Source organism: Magnolia sinica, chromosome 7, assembly GCF_029962835.1.
Source record: "Magnolia sinica isolate HGM2019 chromosome 7, MsV1, whole genome shotgun sequence".
NCBI classification, from domain to species: domain Eukaryota; kingdom Viridiplantae; phylum Streptophyta; class Magnoliopsida; order Magnoliales; family Magnoliaceae; genus Magnolia; species Magnolia sinica.
Window position 1 is genome coordinate 23,043,284 of NC_080579.1, and position 16,049 is coordinate 23,059,332.

Below are 16,049 nucleotides of genomic sequence, written 5' to 3' on the forward strand. Positions count from 1 at the left end.
GAGCCAAAATTTGAGGTAGATCCAAATCTCAAGTGGACCACACCATTGGAAACAATGGTGACTGACGTAAAAACTTTCTCGGGCCCACCTTAATGCCCACTATAATATTTATTTTACATCCAATTAGGTCACATAAAGCATGGATGAAGGAAAAAGAAAAAAAACAACATTCAACTCGATCCAAAACTTTAGTAGCCCACAAGAAGTTTTTAATGGTGGGCGTTCATCACCAGCGTTTCATGCGGTGTTATCCACCTTAGACTTGGATGTGCCTCATTTTTTGGGCTCTTGCCGTAAAATGGTATTGAAAGATGAATAGACAGTGTGGATTAAACGCATACATCATGGCGATGCGTAAAGATGCAATCCAGGCTAGAGGCACTGCTTGTGTCTTTGCTGGATGTAAATTGCCCGTGTCCTCTTGCACAAAAAATTCACGTAGTCCGAAATGATGTGGGGTCCTCAAAGATTCTCGTAACAAATCCACTCCTTCCATCAGTAATGCAATGTAATGACCCTGAAAATTTTGCGCTAATCTTTCCTTAGTAGCTTTTGGGGTAATTAGCGCTATACTCGATTGCTTGTGAAATCTGCATCAATCACTTTAAATTGTATCTGCATGACTCAAAACTTGTCGATTAATTAGCGCTATGTTACTCTGAAATCTAGGATCCATCACTAAATCCAGTTGTTCTTGAGAATTTTTAGAAGTTCTGGATTGGACCTGGACCGCGCGTCGAAAGTCTGATAGCGATGATCTTAAGCTGTTGCGGTCACCATGTTGGGCTTGACCATCACCTTAAAAATCAAGTCCAGGTGATGTTCTGGGTCGATTTGATTGAGTTCGGAGTGAAGAGTGTGAGAACGGTTGGAAATTTACTAAGATTTTATGAAATCTAAGTCATGTCGCTTGCGCGACGATTTTAAGCAATCTGACCGTTGGATTCTGACCCAATTTCACCCTCTGATCAGGGAAGGTGGCCCAGGCATGTCCTTGTGCTTGTAGACCTGATCGAGATTCAGTGACCGTTGAATTTAGTGTGGTCTGCCACGGCTGATCTGAAGATCCGGTCGGTACGAAAACTCAGCTTGACCTAGATCCATGGTCAAAGAGCTTAAGTCCGACCTTTCGTGGTAATAGGCCCACCGGAAGTGCTTCGTTGGATCGTGAGAGGCTGGTTTTGGTTATACCCTAAGTATACCTTGGCCCTGGGGTTATTTTCATCAATATTAGGCCTATTTATAGACCTTAAAACCCTAGTTCTCTTTTCCATACGAATTTCCTAACCCTACCTAAGAAAGAGAGAGGAAAAGAGAGAGAAAGTGAGAGAGAAGTTGGTGAATCATCTTAGATTCTTTCCTGTTCTTCTTCATCCTTGAACCTTCACTTTAGAATCGTTATTCCGGCGATTTTGAGTTCATCTTTGGGTAAGTTAACCTAACCCTAATCTGTGTTAGAGCTTAGAATAGTCTTGGTGTTGTTGTATCTCATTTCTATTATTGCTTTAGGTTATCTTGTCGGCGTTGACGAAGACATATCGTCTGAAATCAGTTCGGTGTTCTCTTCTAGCTTAAGGTGCGGACTTTAAGTGTATAGGTTATGGTTTTCAAGTCTTTCAATGCCAGTTAATGGTTTATTCTTGCTATGGATGAGATTTCACATGCCAAATGTTATGTTTATATTGCGTTCCTGATATGTATGTGTTATATTGAGATTTGTGTATTTTATGTGTATGTATAAAGTACCGTATACGTATAAAATATGCACTTGTGTTTGCCATGATTATTTGTCATGTATGTATGCTAATTGTATGTGCAGCAACTCCTTGGTAAAAGGAATTGTCCAAATGTGTGTATTTCAACATACGTCATGTATGTTGTATTATGTATTCTAAGTGTTTGTAGAAATGTCTGAATGATCTGAAGTGTGATATTTCAACCTAGTATGGGCGCTGAGAAGCGATTCTCAACTCTCCCACTAGTGTGTATGATTTCCTTCATGTAGTTACATTCCTTGTTGTTTAATTTCCAGTCTTACTTATGCTTTCATTCATGTTAAGTTGATATTCTTCAAATGCTTGTGTACCATATGATTTGAGTTGTTGTTCCTTTACTGTTCTACATTCAATATGAATATTTGTTGTAGTGTAATGTATGTGGGACTATGCATTAGTCTAAGAAATCGGTAATCGGCCTTAAGATCGTGGCTGAGGTTGCTTTCGCCACGTAGGACATATTAGACGAACCCGAGTCGTATTAGAGTTGTCGGTAGTGGTTTGGCCACGCGGAGTGTTTGCGCACTCTATGTCGTTCAACCCAACGTGTGCTCGTGCTAGTCGAGTTCGTCAAGTAACCCGATTGTCCGATGTATGTTCACCATGTATGGACGCTACTGTTTGAATCTAGGGTACCAAACTTACCAATGAAATCTTATTAAGCATGGTACTTGATCCGCTAAGACTCATGAGCCGGACATGGTGGTATGGGACACCGTGGTCGAGCTGTCGGCCTACGCTGGGGTGACGAGCCTCCCCGTAGTGACCAGTGAGCAACTAAACTCGTGAGCCGATTATAGTGGTATGGGACACTATATTCTCGCTGTCGGCCTACATTGATTAGTGACGAGCCCTTTGCAGTGACCTCGAGCATACCTGGATATCGCATTGAGGTGACAGGCTTTAGTGTAGTAACGAAGGTATGATAGGCGTGCATTGATTGGTGACGAGCCCTTTGTAATGACCTCAAACCATATGATCGTATGAGATGTCTAGGACTGACGACCCTAGAATGGATCACTGTTTGGATGGTGATATGAGGAAGGTACCTTAGCTTCCCAATCCTGCTGTATGAAAAGGACTAATAACAACTTGGTAATCATATTCATGCATCGCATTTGCATGTGCTTTGTAGACGTGGCGCACTTTGAGGTGGTGTCATACGTAACATAAGATAAAGACACTGAGGGTGTACGTGTGAGGGCACGCATCATTCTGCATACATCCTTGCATTAACAAGAGTACTTAGGACATATTTAATTGTTCTGCTTTATCATTACTGCTTGATTGAACTAATAACATGTTAACCTATGCTTTATTATTCCACTGAGTTGATCACTCACTCCCACGTTCTGGGGCGGTGTTAAACACCCACCAGACTCTGTCTTAGCTGCTGATGTTGTAGATGTTGAGGCGACCTCTGAGGCAGAGCGGAAGATGGATGATGATGAGGCTGTTTTCTCTTTTATGCAGTTTTCAGACGGGTTCTAGTAAGCCTTGTTCTGATGTGCGGGATGCTGAGATTTCTTTTGAAAAATTAAATGATGTAATCTAATACTTGTAATTTTGATAGCAATACTTTCATTACGACCTGGTATGTGTATGTATTTCAGGAATTCGCACATGTACACATATATTTCTATAAGTCTTCCGCTTGCTTTCTTCACTTATCCTTGAATTATATTTGCTATTTGGCTTAATCTATTCCATGTTTTATGCACTAATACAGACAACATACATCCATCATTAAATATGTTGCATAAGTGATGTTTTGGAACTCGGGAGCTGAGTTATGCTCGACCCCCAAATTTCAGGGCGTTACATGCAAGACCACAACAGGGCAACATTCTAAAGATCAAGTACATCGCATGATGTATGTATTTCATCCAAGCCGTCCATCTATTTTTCTAGATCATTTTATGGTATGAGACAAAAAATGAGGTATTTCCATGGACCACATTACAGGAAACAGGTGATCCAAAACTTTATGGCCTCCAAATTTTTTTTAATGGTTGATGTTAATTCAACACTGTTTCCTGTAATGTGGTCCACTTGAGAATGGGATATACCTCATTTTTGGTCTCATACCATAAAATGATCTAGAAAAATAGATAGACGGCATGGATGAAACACATACATCATGGTGAGGCTCGCAGAGCACCGACCACCATCCATTGGCTGGTGGTAGGGGGAGTAGCCAATCCGTTTCGTCCGTGGGCCCTGCCCAGTTTCCTATCAAAGGAAGCCCCGGTGGCACAGTTAACTGCGTCCGTCTGTGCCTCGGGTTAAAGGTTTCCCGAAAAGGTGCGGAATCCGCTTAACCCAACACGGTGCGGCCTTGACCTTGGGCCCACCTTGACGTATGTATTATATATCCATACCGTTCATCTGTTTTGTCGGCTCCTTTTAGGCTATGAAACCAAAATATAAGCAGATCTAAATCTCAGCTCAACTATACCATATGAAACGATGGTAATTGCACGCCTACCATTAAAACTTACTAAGGCCCACCATAATACCCACCATAATGTTTGTTTGCAATCCAACCTGTTGGTAAGGACACATAAACTTAGATGAAGGTAGAAAGCAAATATCAGCTTGATCCAAAACTTCCGTGACCCATAAGAAGTTTTTAAGGGTGGGCGTTCATCACCACTGTTTCTTGCGGTGTGGTCTGCATGAGATTTAGATCTGTCTTATCTTTTAGGATCGTTCCCTAAAAATGATTAGGCACACATATATCATGGTGGCCCGACAGTGCACCGAATGCATGCAATCTGCAGCCAGGTTAAAGGCTTCTTGTACTTTTTCATCATTTTACAAAAAATCATACTTTAAATAGATGGACGTAAGAGCAAACTAATACAGGCAACAAGTTGATAATAACTTAATTAATGATGTAGCTTAATAAAAACTTAATTAAAAAAGTACCAGGCTATACATACCATGTTAATGAGGAATTATTTTGTAAAATTTTCCTTTAAAAAATCCTTCATTTTATTCTACGTGTTAACCGTCCATTTTTGGCCCATTAATCAGGTGGATATATACCATACTACAGCCACATTAGTTTTGGAAATGTGGTCCATATAAGGGAACTAATGGTTTCGGTTACTGAGCAAAGGTAGAGAGGGAGAGCTGTCAACCCATAAACGAGAGGGATTTTATATGGAAGTTGTCAGCTACACCTACAAACAAAATCTAAGAATAGTAAATGTTAAATCAAAAAAATAAAAAATACAACAGGGAACAATGTAAAAGACGTCCACTGCAGCGACACATTGCAGGTTAAAGAGAAATTTCCAACTGTACAACCCGTATATGGCCCATCAACCTTTTGGAGCCCACTCGCCTTTTACCTCCCAAGAATAAGCCCCCAGCTGTACGGCCCCATTTCTCAGGCCAAAAATGCCCCTGCTTTTTTCAACGTCTTGCTATGGGAAAGGTGGGGTAACCTTTAGCTACAGATTATAACCGTAGCTATAGCCGTAGCCATAAACTACTAATTACAAAAGGGTGGACTGCGAGTTGGGGTCGACCAAGTCACTATCCCACTGACTCGGTCGACCCCAACTCACTGATCCACCTTTGTACTTTTTATTTTATTTTTATTTTTTTTAATTTTTACAAGGAGAACTTTTTCCCTCCTACATTTTTCTCTAATAAATATCTATATAAATATGTATATATAAGCATATATATTAAAAAAATTTATCTCTTTTTATTCATTTCGTTCTTTATTCATTTATAAGCATATCTTTTAAACCAAAATGAGTTACTTGACATACCATATAGGATTTGGGGGTAGCAGATGCTACTTTAGCTAACCAACCTACTTATTTTCCAAGATTTCATCAGGTTGATGGTCGAAAATTCATTTCATTCACTTCGTGGCCAATTTAAATCAGTTCGTGATCAATTTCATTCATTTCATTTCACAGTCAATTCCCTTCACTTTCACGGTCAATTCGCTTCACTTCACAATCAATTCCATTCATTTCACGGTCATTTCGCTTCACTTCGCGGTCAATTCCATGCAATTCACGGTCAATTCGCTTCACTTCACGGTCATTTCCATGCATTTAACGGTCATTTATGGCGATTTTGTGTTGATTCATGGTCATTTCCATGCATTTCATGGTCAATTCCCTTCACTTCACGGTCATTTTCATGCATTTCACGGTCATTCCCGGCGATTTCGTGTTGATTCATGGTCATTTCCATGCATTTCACGGTCAATTCCCTTCACTTCATGGTCATTTCCATGCATTTCACGGTCATTCCCAGTGATTCTGTGTTGATTCATGGTCATTTCCATGCATTTCATGGTCAATTCGCTTCACTTCACAGTCATTTCCACGCATTTCACGGTCATTCCCGGTGATTCTGTGTTGATTCACGGTCATTTCCACGCATTTCACGGTCATTTCCACGCATTTCACGGTCAATTCGCTTCACTTCACGGTCATTTCCATGCATTTCATGGTCATTCTCGGCGATTTCGTGTTGATTCACGGTCATTTCCATGCATTTCACGGTCAATTCCCTTCACTTCACGGTCATTTCCATGCATTTCACAGTCAATTCCCTTCACTTCACGGTCAATTCACTTCACTTCATGGGCATTTCCATGCATTTCATGGTCATTCCCAGCGATTTCGTGTTGATTTACGGTCATTTCCACGCATTTCACGGTCAATTCGCTTCACTTCACGGTCATTTCCATGCATTTCACTGTCGATTCGCTTCACTTCATAGTCATTTCCGTGTAAGTCACGGTCATTCCTAGCGATTTCATGTTGATTCACAGTCATTTCCATGCATTTCACGGTCAATTCCCTTCACTTCACTGTCATTTCCATGCATTTCACGGTCATTATATACGTGCTAATATTTTCTTTATTACATTAGTTTATTGTATTTCAATATAGGACAACTACTCCTTTAAAAGTCATCTAGCATAGCATGCAATCTATTTAGAAAAAGAGAAATCCGGCATATCTTATTTGCTTGAGTCATTGGAAATGACGTGAACAAATGAGACCCGACATTACTAGTGTGCCTTTGACACAAATGATCCACACTCAATTATAATTTATAAGTAACTTATATATTGATCGGGTTCAGGTTGGGTCGGGCAACCCGAGACCTCAACCCCAGCCCGACCCAAGTTTTATCGGGTTGGTGTTTGTATAGCCCAAGCTTGAGATTGGACCCGATACATCTTGCCCGAGCCCAACTTAATGTCGGGTCGGTCGAGTTAAACCCGCCCAACTTTCAGCCCTAATAGAAATGACCGTGAATCAACACGGAATCGCTGGGAATGACCATGAAATGCATGGAAATGACCATGAAGTGAAGGGAATTGACCATGCAATGCGTGGAAATGACCGTGAACCAACACGGAATCGCTGGGAATGACCATGAAATGCATGGAAATGACCATGAAGTGAAGCGAATTGACCGTGAAATGCATGGAAATGACCATGAAGTGAAGGGAATTTATTGTGAAATGCGTGGAAATGACTGTGAATCAACACGGAATCGCCAGGAATGACCGTGAAATGCATGGAAATGGTCATGAAGTGAAGGGAATTGACCGTGAAGTGCATAGAAATGACTGTGAATTAACACGAAATTGCCGGGAATGACCGTGAAATGCATGGAAATGACAATGAAGTGAAGGGAATTGACCATGAAATGCATGGAAATGACCGTGAATCAACACGGAAACGTCGGGAATGACCGTGAAATATATGAAAATGACCGTGAAGTGAAGGGAATTGATCGTGAAATGCGTGGAAATATCCGTGAATCAACACAGAATTGTTTGGAATGACCGTGAAATGCATGGAAATGACTGTGAATTGAAGCGAAATGACCGTGAAATGCATGGAAATGACCGTGAAGTGAAGTGAATGGAAATGTCCGTGAATTGAACGGTTAAGTCCCTTCTCTTCACGATCAATTCCATGTGTTTCACGATCATTGTGGTGAATGATAAAATTCGTCACCGAGATTGTAGAACTGGGGTTATGGTTGGTTTATCCAAGCCATTGATGTAAACTTTCTCACCATGGATGGATCATGCCCTCTAAATCTCCTAAATTATAAGATCTTAGCCACCAAATCATTCTTAACCATGCTGTTTTATACGAACACAACAATGAGGTTAGAGTTGACCAATTGGGGAGATTTCTCAGACATGAACCATTCATGATGGTTTCCTCCGTATCAATGACTTCGATAAATATACAGGGTCAGGTGGAATAGACGGTTCTTGTGAGCTATTTTGGATGCTTAGCTAAAAGCATAGACTTCTTTAACTTAGCCACAGAATGGTGTGGTTAAACTTAGCTAAAAGAATCTAAGCTTAGCTAAAAGAATGTTATGGTAGAGTGGTTAAGGAATCAATTCGCTTCATTTCACGGTCATTTCGCTTCACTTCACGGCCAATTCAATGCATTTCACGGTCAATTCCCTTCACTTCACTCTCATGTACCCCAAAATGATGTATATCCAAAGCCAAAGTGGTCCCTTGTTCGCCCCAAGATATTTCAAACGCAGGGATCCAAAGTCAAAGTAGCGTAGCCCACTGAAGCTGGAAACGGATTGGCTACTCTCCCTGACACCAGCCAATGGCTGGTGGGGTCGACCGGGTCATACTTGGTCGACCCCGACTGTTTTCCATTGTGACGGCATTCAATCTCCACTGTTTTCTATCTTGTGGCCCACTTGAGCTTCTTATTTCTATGCCAATTTGGAGACATCATTTTCATCAATAGAGAAATAGTCAGTTTCATCATCTAGTGGAGGATCTAAAGTGGAGGAGGTGGGCCACCATCTTTCAATTGAGAATCTCTATTTGCATGAAGGGGGAGGAGATGGTAGTGATTTGAAGGATATATTATTCCACCAATCAAGAGTCTTGATTTTCTTGAAGGGGCAGAAGGAAATGGTAATGTACTGGAGGGTATGTTACTCCATTGATTCAAAGATAAAAGGTCGTCATCATGTTCTAGTGAAGGATTCCAAGTGGAGGAGGTAGGCCACCATCTGCCTAGCAAGGAGCCCAGTTTACATACAGAAGGGGGTGCAAGAGATGTTAATGGACGAGAGAGTGCGACAAGGTGGGCCATCATCTGCAGAAGTGACATGGAATCGGCGGAATGGACCGTGAAGTGAAGCGAATTGACCATGAAATGCGTGGAAATGACCGTGAAGCGAAGGGAATTGACCGTGAAGCGAAGGGAATTGACCGTGAAATGCGTGGAAATGATCGTGAATCAACATGGAATCGGCAGGAATGACCGTGAAATGCATAGAAATAGGCGTGACAAAATGACAAAATATGTCCAGCGAACAGGGGTGAAAATTCAAAAAATACTCGATGGCATCAACCGACTTCAATGTCGTCGAACTGGCTTCAATGACATCAAAGCTGGTTCGGTGTCCTCGAACCCTCATTGACATATTTAAGACATCTGTCAGCAACAAAAAACATGGAATGCATAGAAATGACCGTGAATCAACAATGAATCGCCGGGAATGACCGTGAAATGCATGGAAATGGGCGTGAAGTGAAGTGAATTGACCACGAAGTGCATGGAAATGGCCGTGAAGTGAAGTGAATTGACCTTGAAGTGCGTTGAATTGACCGTGAATCAACACAGAATCGCCAAGAATGACCATGAAATGCATGGAAATGACGGTGAAGTAAAGTGAATTGACCGCGAAGTCCGTGGAAATGGGCGTGAAGTGAAGTGAATTGACCATGAAGTGCGTCGAATTGACCGTGAATCAACACGGAATTGCCGGGAATGATGGTGAAATGCAGGGAAATGGGTGTGAAGTGAAGTGAATTGACCGCGAAGTGCATGGAACTGGTCGTGAAGTGAAGTGAATTGACCGTGAAGTGCGTCGAATTGACTGTGAATCAACACGGAATCGCCAGGAATGACCATGAAATGCATGGAAATGACGGTGAAGTGAAGTGAATTGACTGTGAAGTGCATGGAAATGGCCGTGAAGTGAAGTGAATTGACCGTGAAGTGCGTCGAATTGACCGTGAATCAACACGGAATTGCCGTGAATGACCATGAAATGCATGGAAATGGCCGTGAAGTGAAGTGAATTGACCACGAAGTGCATGGAAATGGCCGTGAAGTGAAGTGAATTGACCATGAAGTGCGTCGAATTGACCGTGAATCAACACGGAATTGCTGGGAATGACCATGAAATGTATGGAAATGGGTGTGAAGTGAAGTGAATTGACCTTGAAGTGCATCGAATTGACCGTGAATCAACACGGAATCGCCGGGAATGGCCGTGAAATGCATGGAAATGACGATAAAGTGAGGTGAATTGACCATGAAGTGCGTGGAAATGGCCGTGAAGTGAAGTGAATTGACCGTGAAGTGCATCGAATTGACCGTGAATCAACACAGAATTACCGGGAATGACCGTGAAATGCATGGAAATGGGCATGAAGTGAAGTGAATTGACCGCGAAGTGCATGGAAATGGCCGTGAAGTGAAGTGAATTGACCGTGAAGTGCATCGAATTGACCGTGAATCAACACGGAATTGCTGGGAATGATCGTGAAATGCATGGAAATGGGCGTGAAGTGAAGTGAATTGATCGCGAAGTGCATGGAAATGGCCGTGAAGTGAAGTGAATTCATCGTGAAGTGCATCGAATTGACCATGAATCAACACGGAATCACCGGGAATGACCGTGAAATGCATGGAAATGACAGTGAAGTGAAGTGAATTGATCACGAAGTGCGCGAAAATGGCTGTGAAGTGAAGTGAATTGACCATGAAGTGCGTCAAATTGACCGTGAATCAACATGAAATTGCCGGGAATGACCGTGAAATGCATGGAAATGGGTGTGAAGTGAAGTGAATTGATCATGAAGTACGTGGAAATGGCCGTGAAGTGAAGTGAATTGACCGTGAAGTGCGTCGAATTGACCGTGAATCAACACGGAATCGCTGGGAATGACTGTGAAATGCATGGAAATGACAATGAAGTGAAGTGATTTGACCGTGAAGTGCGTGGAAATGGTCGTGAAGTGAAGTGAATTGTCCGTGAAGTGCGTCGAATTGACCGTGAATCAACACGGAATTTCCAGGAATGACCGTGAAATGCATGGAAATGACGGTGAAGTGAAGTGAAATGACCGCGAAGTGCATGGAAATGGCCGTGAAGTGAAGTGAATTGACCGTGAATCAACACGGAATCACCGGGAATGACCGTGAAATGCATGGAAATGATAGTGAAGTGGAGTGAATTGACCACGAAGTGCGTGGAAATGGCCGTGAAGTGAAGTGAATTGACCGTGAAGTGCGTTGAATTGACCGTGAATCAACACGAAATCGCTAGGAATGACTGTGAAATGCATGGAAATGATAATGAAGTGAAGTGATTTGACCGCGAAGTGCGTGGAAATGGTCGTGAAGTGAAGTGAATTGTCCGTGAAGTGCATCGAATTGACCGTGAATCAACACGGAATTTCCAGGAATGACCGTGAAATGCATGGAAATGGGCATGAAGTGAAGTGAATTGACCGCGAAGTGCGTGGAAATGGCCGTGAAGTGAAGTGAATTGACTGTGAAGTGCGTCGAATTGACCATGAATTAACACAGAATCATGGGGAATGACCGTGAAATGCATGGAAATGACGGTGGAGTTAAGTGAATTGGTCGCGAAGTGCATGGAAATGACCGTGAAGTGAAGTGAATTGACCGTGAAGTTCGTCGAATTGACCGTGAACCAACACAGAATCGCCAGGAATGACCGTGAAATGCATGGAAATGACGATGAAGTGAAGTGAATTGACCGCGAAGTGCGTGGAAATGGCCATGAAGTGAAGTGAATTGACCGTGAAGTGCATTGAATTGACCGTGAATCAACACGAAATCGCCGGGAATGACCATCAAATGCATGGAAATGACGGTGAAGTGAAGTGAAATGACCGCGAAGTGCGTAGAAATGGCCGTGAAGTGAAGTGAATTGACCGTGAAGTGAATTTTTAACCAGACCGGATGGAATCTTGAAAAATTACTATGTTGGTTGGCTAAATTAGCTTCTCCTACCCCAAAATTATATATGTTATGGTAAGTTACTCATTCTAGTCTAGGAGATATGCTTGTTAAATAAATAGACAAAGAAATAAATTAAGAAATAAGAAAATATTTTTATATACTTATATGTAAGGGAGCAAAAGTTCTTCCCGTGAAAAAAGAAAAAAATATATATAAATAAATAAATCTGCCACACTGCTGCGGCATTTTTTTTCCTGTATTGTTTTTGTGGGTCCCATCATGAGGTTTGTGTTATATCCAAACCGTCCATCTATTTGGTGAACTCATATTAAGGGTTGAGACGAAAAATAACATAGATCTAACAATCAAGTGGACCACACGGTAAAAGGCAGTGGGGAATTGAACGTATACCGTTAAAACCCTTTCAGGGGTCACGGAAGTTTTGGATCATTACGAAATTTGTGTTTTTCCTCTTCATCCAGGTCTCTGTGACCTTATGAATAGATTGGCTGGAAAATAAATGTTATGGTGGGCCCTACAAAAGTTTCAACGGTGAAAATCAATTTTCTGCTGCTCTTTGTGGTGTGGTCCAGTTGATCTTTGGATATGATTTTTTTTTTTTTTAGATAATGCTCCGAAATGATCTCAAAATATTGATGAACGTTGTGGATATAATAAATACATAACTGTTGGGCCCATGTAACGTTGATCTCCTTTGAACCGTTCGTACAACTCGGAGTTCGAGCGTCAGCGCCCGTCCTCGAGCACCAGCCGATCCGCTTGAAGGAAAAACCAAGGCCATTTTCGACATTTTGGAAGGCGTCCGTACATCCGGGGCTTACTCTTGGAAAGTAAAATGAGGTGGGCTTCGTCTCGGGAATGGGCCATAAATGGGTCGTACAGTCGGAAATTTCTCCAGGTTAAACAGTAGATCAGGGCCGTCCACATAGTCAACCCTACCATAGCTGTTATGTGGTTCAAAAACCCTCATCAAAATGTCCACCCTAGAGAACTTTTGGTTTCTACCGTCCACTTAACGGCCCCCGATGACAGCTATTATCATCCATTTTATGCAAAAAAAAATTAGCTATACAGCTCATCAGTGGCAGGGCATACCAGATCCACGGTCCCCATCTTCTACTCTCAAGCATGCGGTATGGAGATATCTGGACCGCACCATTTCTAATGTCATGATTGGAATTATGCTAATTACTTGTCCCTGACATGGCAAGGAAGGTAAGTGGTTAGAACTTAAAAAACTAAAAGGAGTTGGAGAAGTAGAGGTCAAGATCTTCCTCCGATGCTCTATAAATAACCAGAACAAATGGAATCCTCTCATTCCATCCTTAAAACAGAAGAAATCACAATCTCAAAGCACATTGTTCTTGATTCAAGAGATGAATTTGAAATGGAATCTTCGATTAACTTGTTTGTTGTTCTTATTTGCATGGGTGGCAATTTACCAGCGAAAGTTTTTAATGTGAAGAATTTTGGTGTAATTGCACATGATAAAACAGATAATAGAAGGTAAGCAAGCGAACGACTACACAACAACATGTACATTTTATTAGAATATAGCAGAAGAACAATAATTGAAGTTATTTATGCATTCATATATTTGTAGGCGTTCTTGGATGCTTGGAAGGAGGTGTGTGTATGGGATGGTATGGGAAGGCTTTTGATTCCAAAGGGCCATGCAAGGGCCCCGTGGCATTTCAAGTATCCAGAGGGGTGAAGGCACCCAGTCTTGAGAAGTTCAAGATGGCTGGGTAGAATTTCAATACATAAATGGCTTGATGATCACGGATGGTGGAACATTTGATGGGCAAGGAGTTTTAGCTTGGCCACACAATCAATGCCCCAAGATGGTGAAATGCAAGCTCTTACCAACAGTAAGTTTATCTTTCATAGCTAGTTTCCAACAATGCATTCATGAAGATGAATAATGAGAAGAAATGACTAGTTGGGTTTCTTTGAATCACAATCCTTAAGGTTCAGCTTTCTTACAGATGCAACCATTCGTAGCATATCTTCAGTTAATAGCAAATTCTTCCACATGAACATGTTTAGCTGCAAGAACATCAAGATCCAATCCATTAACATTTCTGCGCCTGGGGACAGCCCTAACATAAATGGTATCCATATAGGAGACTCAAGTGGGGTAAAGATCTCTAGTTCTATGATAGGCACGGGTAATGATTGCTTCTCTATTGGGCCCGACAACTCCAATATCTCCATCTCCAATGTCTTATGTGAACCAGGGCATGGTATTAGTATTGGCAGCCTTGGAAAATACCCCAACGAAGGTGATGTTGTCGGTGTAAATGTGAGGAATTGCACACTCACAGGCACCACCAATGGCATAAGGATCAAGACATGGCAAAACTCCTCTATTTTATCTGCATCAAATTTCAAGTTCCTAGATATAGTCATGAACAATGTCTATAATCCAATCATCATAAACCAAGAATATTGCCCATATACTTCTTGTGCCCAAGAGGTATTTTATTAACTCGTCATGAGTGATATTACTAACATAGAGTGTTTTAGAATTCTCTAAGGATATAAAAATGAAAAGAAATACTAACTCATTGCGATGGTTTGGTGTTCTATCTTTTCTTGCTTCCAGTCTCCTTCACGGGTTAAGATCAATGATATTAGCTTCATGAACATCCGGGGCAGTACAACATCTCAAGTAGCAGTTAATCTCTTGTGCAGTAAAGGTGTGCCATGTCAGAATGTGGAGCTAAGCAACATTAATTAACCTGGTGTACAACGGATTGGGTGGACCTGCCACATCCTCATGTTCTAACATCAAGGGAACTTCCTCTGGCCCACAAAGTCCTCCATCTTGCCTCTAATCCTCTTCATTCTTCCAATAGTTAGTTTCCCAATATTGAAGAAAAAAAAAAAGAAAGAAAGAAAGAAAAACGATGTTACGTATTTCATTTGCAGGGAGCAGTCACCCTTACCATTATAAGGAGTCTTATTTTTGTACTCCTATTCATGGCTTGATGCATGCAAGTGGGAAGGGAACCCATCTACATTGTTACATCCACACTTTAATAAATTTCATTATTTCTTCCATCATTTTATCTCTTTGATAATTTTTGTAAATAATATTACCAAAAATCTTGGAAATTCTATAATGGCTAATAATATGTCAAAATTGATGGTGCTTTCTTTGGGATCAAATTGCATAAACTGCAAATGAAATTTTAAGAAGAAATTAAAACAAATAGATCGAGAGGTATCTAAGTATACCAATAGTTGGGATGAACTTAAGATTGTGACCCACCCAAGTATCTAAGTGGCTTAAAATTTCATTGGCACAATTTTTGTGATGGTGAATTTCATGTATGGCTTGGATTTCGAACATAGGGCACACATGATGTTTATTGCCAGGTGTTTAGCAATCTATTTAAAATAGGGTCTATCGATGGCATTGACAGACCACTCGATCCCATCGAGCCTATGTAGATCCCATCGACAGTCCAATCGATCCTATCAAGAAATTTCAAAAAATTCCATCGCTAGACAGTTTTTGGAATGCTACTTGATCCTATTGACAGACCCTATCTCGATAGCTATTGATCTTATGGACAAACGCGCACGATTTTGTGAAAGTGCATATTTTTTATTCCTAATTCGGTTATAATTTTATATATGGGGTTGTAAATGGGGGAATTAAGGTGAACCACATACAAGGGGCTTTTAGAGCAGGAGGGAGAGCAAAGCTAGGGTTTTATGAATAGACTTTAGGGTTATTCAAATCCGTAAATCCATCATATCTCTTGTAATTTCATTTTCATAGTGGATTCGATGTCGCTTTGTGCTGCGGTTTTTTCGTACAAGGGTTTCGTGTGATCTCTGTGTTTGTGTTGCATTTGATTTCTTCTTGTTTGATTGAATTCAGGTTTACTTCCACGCGATCCCCGATAAGTGGTTACAGAGAAAAATGCTGGGGTTTTGAGTTTTAATACGAAACATGTCAATGAAAGGGTCTAACGTGAAGTACGAAATGGAGAAATTCACCAGTATAAACAACTTTGAACTATGTAAGCTTAAGAAGAGATGCCTTCCATTTTAGAAAGAATTGCAACATGATCTCCTTGGTAAGGCAAAGGATCCCGCATCTATGAGTGAGGAAGAGTGGGATGAACTTGATGAGAGGGTTACAACCTCAATCAAATTATATTTTGTGGACAACGCTCTCTACAATGTC

General features: G+C 41.2%; 1 pseudogene; it reads left to right on the top strand.

Annotated features, from left to right (window-relative positions):
* The first annotated feature begins 13,148 nt into the window (after positions 1-13,148).
* On the top strand, positions 13,149-14,685 carry LOC131250595 (exopolygalacturonase-like; annotated as a pseudogene).
* Positions 14,686-16,049: the final 1,364 nt, after the last annotated feature.